This window comes from Apodemus sylvaticus, chromosome 9, assembly GCF_947179515.1.
Source record: "Apodemus sylvaticus chromosome 9, mApoSyl1.1, whole genome shotgun sequence".
NCBI classification, from domain to species: Eukaryota; Metazoa; Chordata; class Mammalia; order Rodentia; family Muridae; genus Apodemus; species Apodemus sylvaticus.
The window spans coordinates 92,807,689-92,829,249 of NC_067480.1; the positions used below are offsets into that span (position 1 = coordinate 92,807,689).

General features: G+C 36.7%; 1 long non-coding RNA gene across 4 annotated transcripts in view; it reads left to right on the forward strand.

The window, feature by feature from the left end:
* Window positions 1-21,561, forward strand: part of LOC127692895 (uncharacterized) — a 40,874-nt gene that overhangs the window by 18,119 nt on the left and 1,194 nt on the right. The gene's annotated exons all lie outside the window — the stretch shown is intronic.

Consider the following 21,561-nt stretch of genomic DNA (forward strand, 5'->3'; position numbering starts at 1 on the left):
TGTTGGCCATGCTAATGGCTGGAGAGATAGGTGGATAGAAGTGAGTTTTCCTCATACATAAAGACATCAAGTGAGAAAACTTACTTAGTCTTGCCAGGCATGGGGAGTTAGTTGACTAACATTGAAACACAGAGAGCTAGATAGAGAAGCCCCAGGGTCTAGAACTGAGCAACACTATAGTATAAGTAGCCCAGCTGTATCCTAGGGAAACTAACTGTATTTCCCAGGGAACTGGCAATAGGTTTGAAGAAATTATTTGATCTTCACTTTCTTTATGTTTGCCCGTGAGTTGTCTCACACTTCTTTCCTTGCTTCATTGACTACTAAATTTTCCACTGTCCACTACTGTTTGGTTATTTCCTTCACATCTTATTTACTGGAATTTTTTAACTTGTAAAATTTGCTTCATTCTTAGATGTAAATCTCCATTAGCTATTTTGTTTAGTTTTGAAATTAATACCTGTTATGTTTTGTGCTTCTCATTTCCACAGCAATAATCTAAAACACTGCTTAAGAATATCAATAATCTGCTATTTACAGTTGAAATAAGATCTGGATTTTTTTTTTACTTCCATTTTATAAAAATAAACTTAAGTCTGAAACAGCAGTATGACATTATAAAATTACCATTTTTTATAAATCAACTATTACTCATTACTTTTACATTCATGTGTTTTCTTTAATAATTTAAAAATCACATCCATATCTGCATAATTAAGTGTCTTACATGAACCACAACATAAAACAGTGTTCCTTTTCCTTTTGTGTTGGGCCTTGTGCTTGCTTGGCAAGGGTTCTTAAACTAAGTAAGGGTTCTTTTACTAAGTACATGCCCAGAGTCTTCAAGTGGCTTGCAGCAGATCAGTTACTAAAAATAAAACAGGCATCCTTGGTGCTCGAGAAATGAATTCAAGTGTTCATTTCTTCAAAGCCAGTAATGTTTTAAAAGTGAACAGCATACCTAAATAACCTTAAAAAGTATAGAGTTTTTTATTTGTAATTGTCCAAAATAGAAATTGTAACATCCTTTGACAGGAGATTTCTAAAGGAGATTTATAAGATCTGAAAGTGACAGTGATGATTGATTTAAATGATACTTATTTTCCTGACCCTAGAACTCTAGCTTGAACCTACACTTAAGTTGATAGTGATGTCTCCATAAATAGCACGCATGTGTAAGTTCTTCCTTCACTCCCTGAGAAGACAGCTGCAGGCTAAGGGCTGAGATGGTTTATCTAGACCTCTGCCTGCTTTGGTATTATATTGTGCTGTTTTCTTTCACTAAAGTATTACTTAAATGTTACTATCAAGAAATAAGTCTTTTCTAAGTATCATCAGGTTTTGATAGTTTATTAACACTAATTTGAAGTTGCCAGTTGTTTTTATATCTATTGGGAGAGTTAATAGGACATTCATTATTTTTTTTAACTTTTGAAGTGATTTAATGAAATCTTAAAGATAATTGATACTGAACTATCTTAGAGACTTGTTAAAGGAACTGAAAATTTTCTTTACATGGCTCTCTAAGAAGTACAGAATAAGTACTGGATATTCCAAATAGTTGGAAAGGTAGGCTTGTTAGTTGATATTATAGTTCTTTATATGCACAACTAAGCTAATATCGGACATTTGAAATTGAGGTTTTTATGATTGTTATTTTTCTTCTTCATTTTTAATCTTCTTAATTCAGAAATTCAGTAAATAAGAGTTTTTTGTTGGTGGTACTTTTTGTTTGTTTGTATAAGTCCACTAAATGTGAAGCTAACCATATGGCTCATTTGCCTTAGTGTGCAAATGGGAGTTGATCAATTAAATATTCTTTAATAGACTTCCTTGGTGGTTATTCATGACTGGTAATCTTTCACTAATATATACTTAAAATCAGACACTGTGACTGTGGTGAGCAAGTTAGTGTTGCCAGATGATACTTAATCTGCCTTTCTAAGCTGTAGATTTAATTATTATATCAATTTAATGATGCAGTACTCATTAGAATGAAATTTTTTTGATAGAAAATTAAAATTAAAGTAGACTTGGGATTCATTCAGCACAAATACTAAATGTGAACTTACTGTCTATGTTAATAGACATGATTAGAGAGATTAATGAAGAATGTCCATCAAGTTCCCTTTCATTCCTGGGTAATATCAGAATCTTTCTTGCTCGAGAACAAAAAATATTGTGATACTGTATCATAAGTTGTTACCCTCAGATTTCTTGCCAGACTGATCACAGTATCTAAATTTTGGATTTGGTAATTTATTCTATTTTTTTTTATTTTTTTTTTGCCAAGGAGGAAAAATACAAATGCTTACTAAAGAAGTCTGTAAGTAAGGCAAATTGACATAAACAAATTAAGAAATACCACAGTTGAATATATAAATGAATACCCAATGTAAAACAGTATCACTTGTAGCCATAATTACAATATATTAATATATACTTATATATATATAGTTAGTGGGTATATATTTATTGGCTTTTAATGTAAGAATGATTGTATGTTAGCTGTAGGTGTCAGTTCAATATCAAGGTGCATAAACACGATGTTGCCTCATTTTTGAGAGCCCCTTCTGTAGAAGTCTCCCTGATCTGCCCTGTGCCCATCTTCCGCTGACCTCAGCTTCTTAAGCCAGAGTTCCTTGTTCTATTCCATTGTGTTGTTCCTCTTGCCTCAGTTCCTTCCTCTGCACAGATGAATGTTCTCTTTCCCCACATGTCTACATGCAAACACATAATATTTTTGCATACTTGCACACATACACACACATGTACATTCATTCATACTTTGTTTTTTGGTACTAAAAGGCATTTCTTTAGGGAAGGATTCCTTTATTCCCTTTAGTTCATGCTGTAGCATCTTTTGTCCTATGGCAGGAATCACAAGTTTCACCATGTGAAATGCTCAGAGGACAGCAAGTAAATGACCAGAAGTTTGTATCAGTAAAAATCTAGAAAGTCACAGTGAGTAAAACAGTCCCAGGGAGGTTAAACAGCAGCCAGATAATCCTTATACAAAATAGTGGCTCCTTTAAAGAATACTAATTGACATTAAATTAGAATTTGTTTTTATGAAACATACTTTGGATTTTGAATTTAGTTTAATGATACAGGCTTCCTTGTACATTGATTCTTCCAGAATGTGATTTTTTTAAAAAAGAAATTAATGATTATTAGATTGCTTTAATAAATGACTCACTTATAGGAAGGCTAGTGAGGATATACATAAAAGAATCTCTTTGCTCCCTGTGGTACTAATAGTTGGAGATATGCAATGTTAGGTGGATCAGTGATCAGCATTGCCTGAATTTGACCTGAGACAAATCAGTCTTCCCAGGAAAGGTCCTGCAAGAATTCCATGATAAAAAGAGGAGAAACAAACAAAGTGTCATCATTAAGCAGGGCATTTTCCCAACTCCAGTATAATATGCAAATAAACCAGGCTGGAATAATTTGTTTCACATTCCTCTACTCTGATTTGGCTATTAAAGAAAAAGGAGAGTTTTAAATAATGAAAGGGAAATAAAAACCAAGAATTGGTCACACCATGTGATTTAAAACTTAGGAGAGCATCCACCATGTCCACGAGCCTTCAATCATCATTTACTAGACCAAGTGTGGACACATTCTTCTGGTTGTTTGGGCAGGAGAGTGGACAGAAAGGCAAGGAGAGAAAGAAAGGCAAGGACAGTGTTTATGTGCACCTTCCTCCCTGGGGCCCCTGCTTGCCTTTCAGCAGTTCTCCCTGTGGTGGCATTTAAGTGACTGAGAAAAATAGGTTGCTGCTTGGTGCCTTTAGTATTGGTGCCATTGGTAAAATTGTAGATGTCATGTGCGAAGCACTTTTCTGAGTGCTCTATTTTATCTATCACAGCTGAACTATAACAATTGTATTGTGAAATAAGTGGCATCTTATCTTTACAAATAAGGAAACTAAGGCAGGCTGGCTTACATAGAGCTTCTAAGCAAGTGGGAGAGAACCTAAGAATATAAATTACTTAGGCTCACATGTTAAAGATCAACCAGTTTGAGTTGAAAGGGCTGTGGAAGGCATATGAAGAATGCTCTCAACTAGTGGAGAAATGAAGGTGTGGAGAGAAATGTTGGAGTAAGAGGAGGTGCATGCCCTTAGATGGCCTGGATTGGCTGGTCCGCTGCAGGTAAGAAGAGTGTCTGGAAGCATTATGGTGGAAAAATAAGTAGAATATTTGGGAAGTTTGAAAGTGCAAAAATAGCTCTCCAAACTTGATGGTAAGCCACACTTTGAAAAAGAGTTGAATTACAGGTTAAACTTATTATGCAGGCTTGTTTTGTGTCTCTTCAAAGCTTCAAAATAGGGACAGAAACTGGACTCTTACTGCATCTGTAAATAGGCTGCTATCTGTTTTCCTTTCTTTTTGTAGTTTTAAAGAATCATTCATGCCAGCACAGTTAATGAGCTTTAGCTGTTGGATGAAATTGTATATTCTGTGCAGTAAGGCCCTTCTCGTGCTGCTGTTGTCTCCTGCTTGCCTTGGTGTCTTTAGCACCAGGCTACAAAGTCTACTCTGGGTCATCCTGGACTTGTAGAGGAGAGGTTCTTTGGGCAAAGTTAGGCAGAGTGGGATATCATTTTTCCATTCCATGCTTCACCAAGCCTTCTGAAAAATTCTAGGGGGAAGCCATTCAGTTTTCTAAAGTTTTTTTTTTTTTTTTAAACAGGATCTTGATCTACCAAATTATATAGGAACTTTAAATTTCCTTGTGCAGAGCATCACCTGCATATATTGTTGAGTAAAAAATGTGAATGAGACTTAGTTTTTTCCTTCAAGATGTTTCTCTATTGCACCCTGTCTTGGAGTTTCTTGTGTTGGCTTGTAGCATTCCCATTATTTATTGCATGGGATTTAAACGTCTATCCTTAGTACTTCAATTCTCTGAGAATTGAAACTTGTACCTTCTGCATGATAAACAAGTGTTACCACAATTCTATCTAACCCCAGCCCTGAATCCAAATTTTAACATTTAGTCTTCCTTAAATATTTCTCTGAGATGACCACTTTTCTCTACTTCTTAAAAAAGGCAAACTGATAACCTGGGTGTCACTATGAAGTAATTTCTCATTTTGCCTATCTGCCCCGGGGGCTGAGCTCTGGGGTTTGTCTCCTTAGTAAATTTGGTGGCTATAGCCAGTGCTTTGTGCTAGAAACAGAAGAACTCAATGTTGGTATAACCAGTCCAAGCTCTGTCCATGCACAGCAGTTAGCAGAGCTGAGGCTTCTTCCTGCACTGACTCTCCTTCTGCAGTGAAAACATCTACTCTTCAACCGAAAAAAACATTAAGTTTTTTTCACAAATATTTCTCTATACATTGAACATAAGAAAAATACTTGGTTAACAAATTTAAGTGCCTACTGTGTATAAACAGATCTGTTATTTTTTTCCTAACTCCTGGTGAAGTGTTAATTAACCAATTAAGTTATATTTCAGAGTTAAATGTAAGAAAATCAGAAGGATAGCAAATGAAGTAAAGGCATTTTATGAACAGGCGCTCGTGCGCACACACGCGCACACGCACGCACGCATGCACACACACACAACTACAATTTTTTTAGTCTTTGATTTTCTGTTTATTTGCTTCCCTGATTCTATATGGGTCTTCTATAAATGGCCAGTTGTTTATTACTTAAACACTTTAGCCATTGGAAAGATTAAGTTGTGAGCAATCTATGAGTTCTTTTCTGATTACTCAGTCACCATATTAATTATTTTCTTCCTTGCTGTGATTAAATTCCAGGCAAGAGCCAAATGAAGGCCTTGGTTTGGGTCACAGTTTGAGTACATAGTCCATCATTATTGTGGCAGGAACATGAGGCACTTGATCACATGATACCTGCAGTCAGAAAGTACAGAGACGCGGAGTGGGGAGCCAGAAAAGGGGAAATCATTTGAAATATAAATAAAAAATATATCGAATAAAAAAAATTTAAAAAAATTTTTTAACTTAAAAAAAAAAAAAGAAAGTATAGAGAGATGGAATCCTAGACCTTCACTCTTTTTCTTTTTCTCAGTTCAGGACTCCAGCCCATAGTATACTACCACATACATTAAGAATGAGGCCTTCCCATCTTACTTCTACAGAATTAGGTAAAGAATTAGCTAAAAGATTAGGAGAAAAAGCCCATACAGAAATGCATAGAGGTTTGTTTCCATGGTTACTTTAAATTCCATCAAGTTGACAGTCAAGATTAACCGTCACAGCTCATTAAATCTTTCAAAACTATAGCAGTATTTGAATACCTTAACAATCTTTTCACTTGACATATCTTTGATGGGAAACTACTCTCACTAAGTGACAAAAAATATTTATAATGAGTGAAACAGCCAGTTAAAAGGGATAGCATGCAAGCTTTCTGTACAAAGTCTGGAGTCCCTCCTGTGCTCTGTAGTGAAAACATCTGCTGATACATGGGCCACTTGGAATTACTGCTTAATGTGTACTCTCTTGCTATCTCAGCTGTCTGAATTCATGAGACTCTCCTATGCCTTACAGATCTAAGATATGCAATACTATATATTCAAGGACTACTTCAGAACAAGTATTTATGTCGGTATAAACATTTGTTCTTCTAACATATAAACATTTAAGACTATCCCTGGCATTGTATAGCACAGAATGCTAGCTTACGGACTAAAACAAATGGCTACCAGAGTGTATTATTAAATTCCAACTGTCTTACTTGTTAGAAAATTATGCTTCTTTTTTTGTACACAACTTTGTACCTCTTTATTAACATTTTCAACTTTAGCAAATAGCTCTTTTTCTTGTTGTTATTATTATGTTTTCAACCATTTATATATTTTTAAACTAATACTTGGTAAAGTCCTTCTGTTTGTGCACCTATGCAGATGCTCATCTAAAGTTTTAGTGTCTAGAATGTACAAGGCCCTGGGTACTGCAGTAAGTATCACAGACACTCTCTTTCTAGCTCTAAGTGCTATACCTGAGTCACCACTATGAGACAATCACATCATCTAGCCGCTCTTAAATTACTGAACAGTGGTGACTTCATTTCAGTATTTCCTTTAGGCTATTATTTGGGAGACTCCCTTCCAATAGAGGAAGTGGGATGATGAAGGCCAGTGTTTTCATTTTAGATCCTTCTCATCTCTGGAAAGCTACATCCTCTGTAGAAAATAGAGCTGTATGTGTGCCAGAGTGTAACCTGACATTCATCAGGGAGAGGGAGGAGGCCACATAATGCCTTGTGTCTTTCAGCGGCAATCCTCCCATTTGGCAAGAGTTGGACAGGAAGTGTTTAACAATGGGATTTTATAAAATTCAATATAGTTGTGAGTGTTTTATATTTGAATGGATCTAAGGAAGTTTTTTTTTTCCTCCCCCCTAACAGGATGGGCTCTTAGAGTGAAGGTATCTATGGACTTAGGAGCATTTGCTTGCTTTATTAGACTTTGTGTAATTTTTTTCCATTTTATCATGTCAATGAAAGGAGAAAGGGAAGAAAGAGCTGCAGTAGCCTCTATATTGATTTCAAATAGTTTGCTTAAGGTGAGTTAGTGAGAAAGTAGCTGTTTTTTAGGAAGTTATCAACAACAGAGGCCTTAGAATATCTTCAACTAGGCCATAAACAATGGAGTTATTTTCTTTCACATTTGTACCATAAGACCTGGAAGTTTTAAAAGCTTTATATCAAGAACTAAATTTATAGGAACTAGAGGAAAAGATACTCCTGTTTGACCCCAGTCACACAAGTTCTCCAAGGCAGCTACAGATACAATTTCTTAGGGCTAATATTAAAGAGTTGGTTATTAGTACACAGAGGACATCTAAAGTGAGCAAAGTGAATCCTTTTCCTCAGATTTTAAACATAAGAGCAATGTAGGTCTTCACTAGCCACTAACCCTTGTCAGTAACATAGGAAGTTAGGCAGGTTACAGCTAAAGGGGATAAAGAGGAGAGGCAGAGATTCAGAAAAACATAAACCTGCCTAGGAATGACACTTAGCTTCACTGAGGACCAGCTAAAAGGTCACAAAATTTAGGGTGGGCATATATTTATTTTGTGACATGTTTCACTAGCATTTGGATAAAGCCTAATAAAGGCATCAAAAAAGAATATTATAAACTAGGAACATTACTTAAGAAGAGAACTCACTGTAGGATTCCATAGCTATTAAGTGTAATAGGATATTGGTTTCTTGATGACAGATAGTCTGTCCAGAGCCATTGGTTGCACTATGAACTTCAAGTACTCCGAGCCCAGAGAGATCTAGAATACCTTTCATCTCTGACCGTTATTCTTGTTACTCTCTTTTCTTCAAAACTTATAGATTGTGCACTTTAGCTTGTAGAGAGGGTACTTTTATGAAGGAATTAATCCCCATAATTTAATTTTCCAGATAAATGTGCCATATACCATTTAAAACTAAAAGAAGTGTTTTAGTAAATTGAGGCTGTGACTACAGACCGCACTTGTGCTGTGCCTCTTGAGTGAGTGGATTGAGGCCTCTGATGTTTGTGCACGGGACTGTAATTGCCAGTCTTTCTTTGACTGAATTGTGCCTTTAAAACATGAGGACTGTGCTTGCTACTTCTCTATCCCTATAGCACTAGAACAGTGCCTAAAAAGGTTTTATAAATACTTGGTTGATTTCTAAGGATAGTATCATTCCTTTAATATTGCCTTTTTTAGTCAGTATTACTCAGATTGGGCTGAATGGCAATGAATAATACCTTTCTCACTTGCTCTGTTGCCCTAGGTGGTCCTTTCCTGTCCTTTCATTACATGAATTTGATAGATTCTTAAGCTTCACAAGAGCTATGTCACCTATACTACATAAGGAATTTCTTAGACACATTGCCTAATAGTGACATTAATGTGGTTCATTGTGCTAATCTGTCCATTTTGTGTAGACCCCAAGTCATATACATCCAGCATAATTATGCTCTTTAAGGTATATGTCCAATTGAGGAAGCCTTTATTCTCGAGTTTAACTGGCCATCTTACAGAAGTTGTCATATTATACATGAATGTCCAGGAGAAGTGCAGTCAGTGAGGGCTGGGCTTGATTACCCTTGAGTTTCTGTTAGTGTCACTCCTGTTAGAGCACATGTATGCAGCACTCAGGACTTTTCCTGTGTTAAGATTCTAATTATACTGCTCCACAAGGATATCTGGAAAGACTTAGGCATTGTATAACACATTTCTTCTATCTGTATATCCACTAATCATATTCAAAAGGAGGAAATAAAAACACCCAAATTATATAAATGTCCTCCGACCTTCTCTTACACCTTTAAAAAAATTAACACAATTGTTGCTCTAAGGCAGAGGATTTCAGATGTATGTTCACTATTTATTTATTTATTTATTTATTTATTTATTTATTTATTTAAAGGAGTAGGTGGTAGTGGACAACTTTTTTTTAATTTAATTTTTTATTTATGAGTACACTGTCACTGTCTTCAGATACACCAAAAGAAGGCATCAGATCCCATTTAAAGATGGTTGTAAGCCACCATGTGGTTGCTGGGAATTGAACTTACGACCTCTGGAAGAGCAGTCAGGCTCTTAACCACTGAGCTATCTCTCCAGCCCATTCACTCATTTTTTAAATACTTGTCCATCTGTTAACTCTACACAGGACTCTGATAAGGACTGGTGGTACTGCTGTGAACAAGGCCAGAGAGGCCCCCTGCCATCCCTTATCTATTACTGATAGGCACTATGAGGTCAGCGGAAGGGCTGAGTGAGAAGCAGTTGTTAAATAGGTGCTAGCTGGGTGGTGGTGGCACACGCCTGTAATCCCAGCACTCTGAGAGGCAGAGGCAGGCAGATTTCTGAGTTCGAGGCCAGCCTGGTCTACAGAGTGAGTTCCAGGACAGCCAGGGCTATACAGAGAAACCCTGTCTCAAAAAAACCAAATCCAAAAAACAAACAAACAAACAAACAAACAAAAAAATAGGTGCTGCATAGACCAGAGCTTAGAAATTGTGTGTGCTGAAGTGGGAGCTCTTCAAGTTGCTGAGAGTCTAAAATGTCATGTCAAAGTCTAGACAGATTGGGAAACCTGGTAGAACTAGGAAAGAAATCCCAAAACTGGACTTTTGTTCAGCTTGCTTTTTAAAGCATTGAATCATAATATTAATAGATGTCTTATGCCAGTAATTGAGGTGAATACTAGCAATAGTTCTCACTGGTCTAATTGTTCTAAAAGTGGCAGTGTCATATGAAATAAATGTCCTTGAACTTAGAACTGCCCTATAAGAATTTTAAACCTTTTACTAAGGGGAAAATCCTAATAGAACAATATGTCAATCTTTTACTACATTGCCCAAGTCTGATGCTCTTTAGAGAGTTTTCAGAGAATTGGTTATGCAATATCCATTTTGTCCACTGTTGCCTCAGAAGGTTCATATTATTAATCAGCTTCTGAAAGTTCTTAGTTTTGGTGTACACTATACTTGAGCTGACTTTTGACTTAATCAGTCCTGTTCACAGGTCTCAAAGGGTCTATAGGTGAAAAACCACAAGGTAATTGACCCAGGATTCCTATCCTGTTTTATCTATCTCAGTCCATTCTCCCTTCTCCAGTGCAGCTTATTCCTTAGTCTAATGGTTTGCAACCCTTTTACAAAACTGGAGAAAAGGAATAGCCTTTGGTCCCTTGGAAATTACTGCTTACAGGAACCTGCTTCTAGGTGGCCACCTCTCCTGTCACCATCTAGAAAGGCTAGGCTAGAATATTTTTGCTCAGATTTAGAAGGTTCTGTATGTAACCCAGTTGCTCAAAAGAAAAATAAAGGTTTCCTTTTCTTAACACTGCTATCGGCTGTCCTTTCTTCGCTTCTTGATAGTTATTTGCTTCTGGCCATCTTTCAGTTTCTTATTAATATATATGTAACACATGTATGTATGTCACACAAAGATGTGGAAATGTCTAGATGCAATTAGACAGGTAAGTCAAAATGTCAGATAAACATTTGCTTCATTTATTTTCCTGGTCAGTTATCACTTTAGTAAGAATAGACCTCATATATCTAAAATAGGATTACATGACCTCCTATATCTAAAATAGTATTTCGCAACTGATAACTTGACATCATAGCATCATCACTGTAAAATTATATATTTAATAATTATATTTGCCTCTATATATATCAAAATGCTAGGAACTCAGATCTCTAGTGCTTAGAACAATGTCATATATATTGGCACCTTTTGCATTTTGAAACAAGGTATATCTTAATGAAAGTTCATCTGTGTCTTTTCTTTTTTTAGCTGAATATCTGTTAAGTTTATTGTTTCCCAGTGTGACCCAACTAGTAAATTTAAGCAAGATCCAAACTCAGTCTCTGGACAGTTCATAGTATATCTCAGCACAGGAAGATAATATCTGTACTTACTAGTTAGTATACCTTTACAGAAAGAATAAAATGAGCATAAAGGACCATGTACTAAGGTTTTTCACAATCAACTCTCACTGAAGTGTGTGAGCCTTGTATCAAAGTAAAGAAAGCTAGGATAGCAAAACAAGTGCAGTGAACCCTGGAGGAATCTGAAGTTTCATGTCAGTCTGGCAGTCTCCTTTCTCCCCTGTACCTTTAATATCAACCAGTTAAAGAACTGACCAATTTGGTTTTAATTTTCCTGTCTTTGGCCCAATTTACTGCTCATTCGTGAAGATGTAATTAATGTTGCCTTATTTTTCCTTCCCTATGGGGAAAGAGGTAAGGATGCATAGCTTGCATATTTGTAAGTTCTTTCAGCCTCTCGGCTGTCTCTAGCCACCCAAGGACAGTTCAGCACTGGGCTTAAGCAATTAGATTTGGAGCCAGGCAGGGGTTTGTGTATATACTCGGGTTCTTCTCACGGGTTAGGAAGGAAACATACTGTTCTCACATGAAATTTCAGTGACAGTGTTACAACTTTTACCAAAGGTAGGGGTGTGTGTGTGTGTGTGTGTGTGTGTGTGTGTGTGTGTATGTGTGTGTGTGTATGTGTGTATGTGTGTATGTGTGTGTAAAATGAAAAGGAAAAAGAATGAACTGAGTTAAAAGTTTTGATGTTTACATGAAAACATGTTCCTTTTGCCACAACACTTTTCCTAAGTTATTTTTTCTACCTACCTTTAATGTAACGAAAAAGGTAAACTACTAGATCTAATGTGTATCTGTATGCTGAGAAAAACATTCCTCACTGAGACAGTGCCCAAAGTACTACAGTGCTGGTTTGTTGTGTAAGCCCAGCACATTTCTCTTGCCTTAGTTCTCCTAGGTTCTGTTTTTCATCAGAAGAAAACACTGTGTCATGTTAATATACAATAGCCACAAAATCCTGCCCTGTTCTACTGCCCTTGGTGCTGTGATGAGAGATCACTGTCAGATTTCCTGAAATGCAAGGTGGCCTCTGCTCTGTTTTCACCAAATATAGTAGGTTATGTGAGAAATATTTGCATTGCTGCTGCTGTTTTATAGCAACTGCTTACTGGGTAGCAGCAAACACCTTATGTTTATCTCTTTAAAAAGAATACTTATCATAGAACTCAGCATCAAGAGGCTATGAGATTTCAGTCCTTTGTCATAAAAAGTTACAGAAACATTGAAAAAGTAGTAAAAAAAAAAAAAAGTCTACAAAGAAAGCATGCTTTACCACACTACTGTTCAAACAGAAATGTTTTAGATTTTTAACCTATGTCCTTTCAGCACTGGTCCATTTTTATAGCCCTGCAATTAAAATATTGAAAGTAACAGTATACTTAAGCAGTGTCATAAATAGATATCATATGAACAACTTAAGTGAATATATTATATTTACACAATACATTATGCCAAATTACTCTTGAAATTGCTTTTATTTTGACTATTATCATGTAGATTTTTCTATCACTTTGTTATCCTGATAAATTATCGTAAAAATATTAATGAGTAAAAGTAGAGGGTCTTTTTGTTATTCTTGCTTGGTTGCTTAAGCATAACATATTTATGAGACATGCCAGGATTGTGTGTGTGTGTGTGTGTGTGTGTGTGTGTGTGTGAGTGTGTGTGTGTGTGTAAATATTAGCTATAAAATGCTAACTCAAAATATTTATTGACCTCAGTTTTGCTGACTACAAAAACCTAATCTTTGCATTTTGTTATTTGACTTCATATAGCTCTAGCAACAAGCATTCTTGCTTTGACAATTACCTGTTTTAATATTGATTGATGGCAGTTTATCAAAACATTGCATGATCTCCTGAAAGGTACACACAATGGCTGCACATGTAGAAGACTGTACAATCTAATGCAGTAAATAAGGTTTTATTGTTGCTCATTATGACTTCAAAATTTAAAAGCCAGTACAGTACAGTGGTGGTTGTTTTGTCAGTCACAAGTTCATGAGAACCAAACGGCTATAATGGAAAAAGAAGCTGAGTAGATTAAAGGTTAAACAGAAGGAAACATAGCAGCCATGAATTAGAGAAAGCATATAGGTGAGTCTAGCTTTATACAGTCACATCCACACTTTTGGGTTAGACTTGGTCTAAGTAGTGGTGTTGAGCTTAGGTCTGTGACTTTGGTATTTGTTTCCATTTCTTATCCTTTTCTTCCTGCTCTTTCTATAATTATTACTACTCTCCTGGGGGGGGGGGGGCAATGCTTACTACACCATGTGTGTGACACTTTATGGAGTGGGTGTTCTCTCATCTTTCCATGGGATCCAGGGTTAAACTGAGGTCTCTAGGATTGCACAAGAAGTACTTTCCTGAGCCCTCTCACCAGCTCTCTGCCCCTTTTTAAAGCTTAGATAAAGCTTAGATAACTTTTAGCATAGCATTTTAATTCTGTTAACCTTTTTTAATGCTATATTTCCTGGCATTTTTATAATATTCACCAAAGGGATTATAATATGCTTCTTTAATTTGTTATAATCAATTTAAGATCATTTTTAATTTAACACTGATTAAATTAGTGCTGAGTGATCACTTGGGCTCCTTCTCTTTGAATCTGTCTCCATGAAGCATCGCCATAGTATGACTCAGGCTTGCTACTAAAAGACAGAACTGAACATACAAAGTTCTTGACCTCCAAAAAATATTTATTTACTGCATTTGAAGTTATTTATAGCATCTAGTCCCTGTTTACTCTGCAATATTTTTAAACTGAGGTTTGCATATTCTTTCCTGGTGAGATAAGGCAGCCACTGTGTGGCAGTGTCAGCCGCCAGCACTGGAAACTGCATGAGCTCACTACTGCAATGTGGAACTCCACTTCCCCTCTGTAATGCAGAGAAGCAATGGTGTTTTGGGTTCTAGTGACACCTGCTGGTACTTTGGGGTTTTTTAAAAACATTTTTTTTCTTTAATTTTTATCAAAAGTTATTTATTCACTTTATATCCCAATCACAACCCCCCTCCCTCCTTTTTTCCCAGTAAGTACCCCACTCTCTTTTTCCACCTACACTATCCACCCCACCACCTCTTCTCCCCAGAAAAGAGAAGGCCTCCCCTTGGACATTAAACAGCCCCAACATATCAAGCCACAACAAAATTAGACACATCCTCTTTTACTGCGAAAATAATAAAGGCAGGCAATGTAGTCAGAGACAGCACCTTTTCCTGCCTTAGGAGTACCACATGAAGACCCAGCTGCATACCTGTTCCATATTTGCAGAGGGCCTAGGTCCATCGTTCAAGCTCTCTGGTTGGCAGTAAGAATTTTCACATGAAGAACTTCGGAGAGCTGAGAAACACCGTAAGAAATGTTCAACATCATTAATCATTAGGGAAATGCACATCAAAACAACCCTGAGATTTCACCTCACACCAGTCAGAATGGCTAAGGTCAAAAACTCAGGAGACAGCAGGTGTTGGCGAGGATGTGGAGAAAGAGGAACACTCCTCCACTGCTGGTGGGATTGCAAGATGGTGCAACCACTTTGGAAATCAGTCTGGCGGTTCCTCAGAAAACTGGGCATGTCACTTCCTGAGGACCCTGTTATACCACTCCTGGGCATATATCCAGAGGATTCTTCAGCATGCAATAAGGATACATGCTCAACTATGTTCATAGCAGCCCTATTTGTAATAGCCAGAAGCTGGAAAGAACCTAGGTGTCCTTCAACGGAGGAATGGATACAAAACATGTGGTATATTTACACAATGGAGTACTATTCAGCCATTAGAAACAATGAATTCATGAAATTCTTAGACAAGTGGATGGAGCTGGAGAACATACTAAGTGAGGTAACCCAGTCTCAAAGGATCAATCATGGTATGCACTCACTGATAAGTGGATATTAGCCTAGAAACTTTGAATACCCAGGACATAATCCACAAATTAAATGATGTCCAAAAAGAATGGAGGAGTGGCCCCTGGTTCAGGAAAGACTCAGTGCAAGAGTATAGGGGAATTCCAGAACAGGGAAGTAGGAAGGAGTGGATGGAAGAACAGGGGGACGGAAGAGGGCTTATGGGACTTGCAGGGAGTGGGGACCCAGAAAAGGGGAAATCATTTGAAATGTAAATAAAAAATATATCAATGAAAAAAAAAGAACAGAAGTTGGACCCTTATATTCTGGGTAGAAAAAAAGCTATAAATTTCCTATTTTCTCAATTTTTTTTTTAAATTTTCTCTAGACCACTTTTTGAGAAAGAATTGTTTAATCCATTAGGATGTCATAAAAGGTCTCCCTTTTCTGTGACTATAAGCTTTGGTGTGGTTGCTAGAAGCATACACTTGGATTTTACATTTGGCCTAACAGAAAGGTTTATTCTCTTCTTACAGGAGGAAAAAGAATGAAGACATTGTTTTGTGATAAATTTAGAATGCCTGTATAATAGTATCACAGGAAGTGCTTCTCAGAACAGGTACTCTGAGAGAACATGCCTGACACATAGCATGTCACCATGTTATTTTATCATAACATCTGAGGTTCTCAAAGGCAAGCTTAGCAGTTTTATTCCATTTCTGGTGAAGTTACAGTTTCAGATAAATGCTGAAAAATCAGAGAATTTCAGTCACAGTGCAATGATGTAATTTTTACACTTGCATAAATGTTGCAGGAATAAATTCTCTTTTTAAAAATTTATACTGACAACAAGGTTAAAAAAAATCGTCTTTGATAATCAGCCCCTCCTTTCTCCTTTCTCCTTTCTCTGGTCATATTACAGCTTTCACTTTCCTGTGCTTTCCAGATACCTGTTCCCAAAGCACAGTGGCTTTGACAAATACTAGCTACTTTGTTTCAAGTCTATAATCCAACAACCAAGTAGCTAGTATTTGTCAAAGCCACTGTTATGCTAAAACTTTCACTGAAGAGACAGAATAGTCTCAGCATCCTAAGTCATGCCATTAAGAATTGGATATTCTCTCAGAGCAACAGTTCTTTCTAAAGTTGTTCCACTAGCAAATGCACAAGAACTAAAACATTGATAGGACTACAATTTCCAATTAAATTAAAATACAGTGATTACCTTTTACAATTGTCTAATAAGTGTTCCAATTTGGCAACACTGATCAAAATACCTTCTGTTTGGCTACTGCCATACCCCCATCACTATAGCCATAGCCAGAACTAGCTAACTTTTCAACATAAGACCCACACTTGTTTATTGTGACTAACAGAGTCAAAGTGATCTGTGTTAATAGTTCATGTGGAATGAGGATTAAAATTGGCTGTGACAAAATTTTATTTGAACATTTTCCATTTACATCATTGAAAAATATATATCATTCAAACCTTTAGGATTTCATAATGTTTGATTATCTTTTGTATGTTTGTTTTTAACTTGAGATTTCTCACACTTAAAACACCAATAGGATTTTTTATATAAGAATTAATTGCAATAAATTCATGTGTTTTTTTCTTCTGAGCACAATAGCTTAAATAAAACAGTTAAGCATAGAAGAGAGGTGGGAATCAAGAACCCAAGGTTTAAGGAAAATGTGATCAGATATGTTACATCAGGATGGTGGCCTCCTGAATTTAATCTGTTCACAGCATTTCCCAGAAGATTGTCTATTCTGTATACTATAGAATTTGCTAAGTCTTGGTTTAAACAGTATGATTTCAGTTATACCAAGTCTAGACAAAAAAATCCCATCAAGCAGACATTCAAAATAGGTAGCAGTTCTTTTTGGGAGAAGGGAACTTTTTCTTTGAGATGAACATGAGAATTTAATGAAACTGGACTTTTTTTTTTTTTTTGAACAAAGGCTATTTTCATTAAGCTAGGGAACTTGAGTGACATAAAGCTCTGTGTTTTGTGAGGACTAATTTCAAAACAACATACTGGTGGTTATATATATATATTGTAACACTACGGTGAGCTGCTGAAGTTGCAGTTAGCATCCAGGTAAGGGAAACACAATAGAATAAGAAAGGTGAAGTTGTGACTTGAAAGTCACTGTTAGGCTTTGTTGTGATTTCTTCATAGTTGTTCCTTAGAAATCCCCATGTAATTCACTGTTCCTCACAGATATATTTATTACAGTGTAGATATTTAGATTTGGGGGTTATAACTAGGGGGCTAATGATCCCCCCTAGAGGGGATCATTATTATAACTAGGGGTACTCTTAGAAAATAAAATGTATGTAGTAGGGATGACACATGTATGCCAAGCCACACAGGTGGAGGCTACAGCACAGCTTAGTATAGTTGGTTCTCTCCTTCCATTTGGGTAGGAATTGTACCCAGGTTTCTGGGTTTGGCCACAAGCACTGCCTGTATACCCTAAACCATGCTGCCATCCCACGTGCTCTTCTGCACAGATAGGCAAGATGAAAGTGACCTGGAAAGTCATAGGCAACTTAGCCTAAGTGAGGTGTATGCAAAGGAGCAGGTAGAAAGAGCTGTAACCAGGAGTTAATCGGAAAATAGGAGGTTCAGATGCAAAGATGCCACTACCTGCCTGGATGAAAGGCTCTTCAGGAATTAGAAATGCTCATGGCTAAGGTCTGGTCTACAAGATAAATCAAGCTTCAAAATGGCAATCATGTTTGTCTCTGTGTATTGTTTATAATTACTTTAAGTCTGCTACTTTTTTAATGAGGATTATGAAAGATGACTATATATCTTGAAATATTAGATGTAGTGTGTTCTACTGGGAATTTTAAAAATCAGATAATGGCCAAAAAATGTTTTTATGGGGGGAGACAGCATGCCAGGTTTATAGCTTTAAAAAAGGTCTCAATCTAGTTGTTGGCACAAAGGGGAGGAGTGGGAGGAAAGCATGATGAGATGGTTTGAATACAGAATCTTTCCAACTGCGACTACGTTCAAGGTATCTTTTTAGTTGGAGCTGAAAGTGGCCAAGCTTTAATTTCCAGGAAACTTTGGTAAAGCTTAAAGACCAGATCTAAAGTTCTGTTCAAGATTCTGTTCAGTTCTTACTGTTTGACTTAGAACAGTTTAAATTCTTATATGATTATGATTAAGGCAGCTTCCTTTCATTCCTGACCATTTTTAAACTTTACATACTATAAACATGGACATCTCTGAAGTTACTTTTTACCCTGACTTCTTTATCTGGAATCCATCAGAGAAATAAAATTTAAAAAGCAGATGGTTCACAGGGAGGGCTAACTTTCCACAAGGTCTTGCTGTCACTTAAGAAAAGATTGGCTAATGTGATCAGTTCTCCTCCTAGCCATGAATGCCATAGAAAACTACAACAGCTAGACTTTGAATTACTGGGTAATTCAAACAAAGACTGTTTCTGAAACGGTTGTAACCTTTTCTTTTTGTTTTGTTTGTTTTAAGAAATTTATATTTTTCTTGAAGTCATTAAACTGCCAGATATTAGATAGCATCATTCATATGTTTATTCTTTATATACTTATTGTTTATACTCAGTAAACCCTGGTTGTGGATTTTCATCAAATAGAATGAAATTCAGTAAAACTAAACTAAACTTCCCAGGTAAGTTGGTTTCATAGAGAGATGGAAAATTATAATACTGACAATAATGAACTATGAGTTGGTGATAGAAAAGCATTCAAGGCATAGTGGTAAAGGACAGAATAGGTAGTTCTTCCAGGGTGACAGAGCCCAGATTTAGCCAAAGACAGAGGAGGCTGTGGAAGAGAGATGCTTGATTTGGGATTTGAGACAGTATATGGGACTAGCTAGATGGGTGGTTAGAATTCAGAAACGGTTGAGTAAGAATGGGCTTCTTGAAATTCTTTGCAATGCCAGTCTTTCAAGTATGACAGAAGTCCAATATGCAGCAAGCTGGGTTTGTGAGCCTTCTAGTCCAGATTCTGGGTGATGTCAGCATTGATAGTTTGCTTTTTTCATCAGTTGTTTCTCTTTGGAGAGCCTTATCACTAAAACCTGAGTGAACAATTACTCAGTTTCCCCATCTCTGCTTTTCCCTTTGTATGGCCTTATATTTGTTCTTTTTAGCTTTAATACTAAAATATATACCATGCCATTTCCCCATTTATACAGCCTGGTATATTTACGACACCCATCTTCCTTCCCTAGCATCTGTCTCACTGGCCTCATTTTTGAACCTTCATCTAACTACTGAATTTTGGAATGTCTCAGCATAGACTTTTATTTACCCATCTTATAACTGTTGTGAAATAGTATCTTCTTTAGTGTTCAGCTCTCTGAAGTCCACATAACACATCTTCATCTAACAACTTTACTTAATATCACTAATGTCTCAATTACCATCTATTTCAAGGCTGTGTCCTGACCCACTACAGTACCTCCTACACTATGATCTATGCATCTGTCCTGAAAATTAGGTTGTGTTTTGAGGATTAAGATTGGTAGTATTCATTTCTCCTTACCTAGTGCTTTACACTATTGATGGTGTACAGCAGTTACATACAAATGTTTGTCTAATGCATGAATGAGTGATTTGCATTGGCTACGACTCAATATGCCACTCTAGTTCACAGGTGGTAGTCTCATCATGTAGGCTTATTTTGTGATGTGTTATATAAGTGATGACTTTCTTCTTCACTATCCAATAGATCAGTTTAGTAAATTAACTCAACTCCAGGAACTGTTTGAATCATTCATTGTCAGAGAAGAACTTAGGAATTGACTGGCTCCATTTATGTGTATGCCTCCAGTTACATATTTATTCCTTTCCACATATAACACGTTAAATTTTCTAGGATTATGTTATATTTAGTGTACCAGCTTAATTCATTAATTTATATTCCAACCAACGTGTTTACTCTGCTCATTTGATTGATTTATGACTTTATAACCCATCAGTAAGATAACTGGCTATCAGTGATTAAACCTTTGGATGGTCTTGCAGATATAATGAACAGCTGTTCTCAATTCTGTTCAGGAGTGAAACAGAACAAAAATCATATAGCTGAGTGGTAAGAAGGTGGGCTTGTTTTCTTGAAGTTAAAGAACAGGGTAGTAATTAAAAAGGAAACTCCTCAGACCATTTTGGGAAAGCACAGAAATGGGGTGGGGGGAGTTAGGGCCAAACCAGGAAATCCCAAGAAAATCCTGGCATGTGCAAAACAGGAATTGAGTAGACATCAGCAAGGTAAGCATCCTGCAGCCTTCTCACCTGCTCCAGACCTAGAAGCTGGGATTTAGTCCCAAGGATCCTCTGTTTTCTAGCCCCTGCTCTAAAACATCATGGGATCTCCAGATGCTCCAGGATGTCCTGCTCACCGCCAACCTGCTCTAGAGAGCACTGAGTGACAGATACTGTAAACATCCTACACTCTCAGCTGTGAAAGTAAGAAAGCTGGGAGAAGGCTGTTTACTCTCTCTGCCTTGGAAATCAACTAAGAGAAATGAATTTTAGATGGCCTGTAGTTGATCCTATCACTGATCTGTTATGAGGTTAACTCTAAAAGGTAAAGGAGTGAACTAATCTGTGCTAAGAGGAGCAAGACACTTTGGGAGATCTGTTATTTTTAACTGTTTAAGAAGAACAAGTATGGTGGTGTGTGCCTATAATCCCACTACTCGGGAGGCTGAGACTGTTGAATAATTTAAACCAAATTGGGATACCCTATAAGAGTCTGGGCAACATCCAGAAAACTGTCTCATAAGAAGTTTGTTTGAGACTATATTTTATCAATTGCTGTGGTAGCCTGCTGTATAAAGCTGATAAAACACTAAATGCCTGCATGTTAGCTCACCAATTTTCCATTAATTTGGCTAGCATTTTATATACTGTGTTTGTATTTTGATGGAGTGTGGGACTTGTTACTTTACTAGGCATCAGAGGCAGTTTAGATCCTTGTGTAGGAAGAATGACATGATAAACAATATGACAAAACCCTGCTATTTAAAGGCAATATAATTATACATTTCCAGAAAAGGTGGGAATGTGGGGTATACTTGGGGATATACAAGAAGAGAATTTTAAGCAAAATCTATAGAAGTAACTTCCGGGTTCAACTAGTTTTTTTTTTTTTTCCAGTAAATCATCTATATTAAATATTTGATGAATACCTCAGCTAGAATTTGGGATTGTCCAAAATGTGAAGTTTTTGCATTGGGCATTCTAACAAACATCTACCACTAAGCTACATCCCAAATCCCAACAATTAGATACTGTTTTAATCAATATCAAATAAGT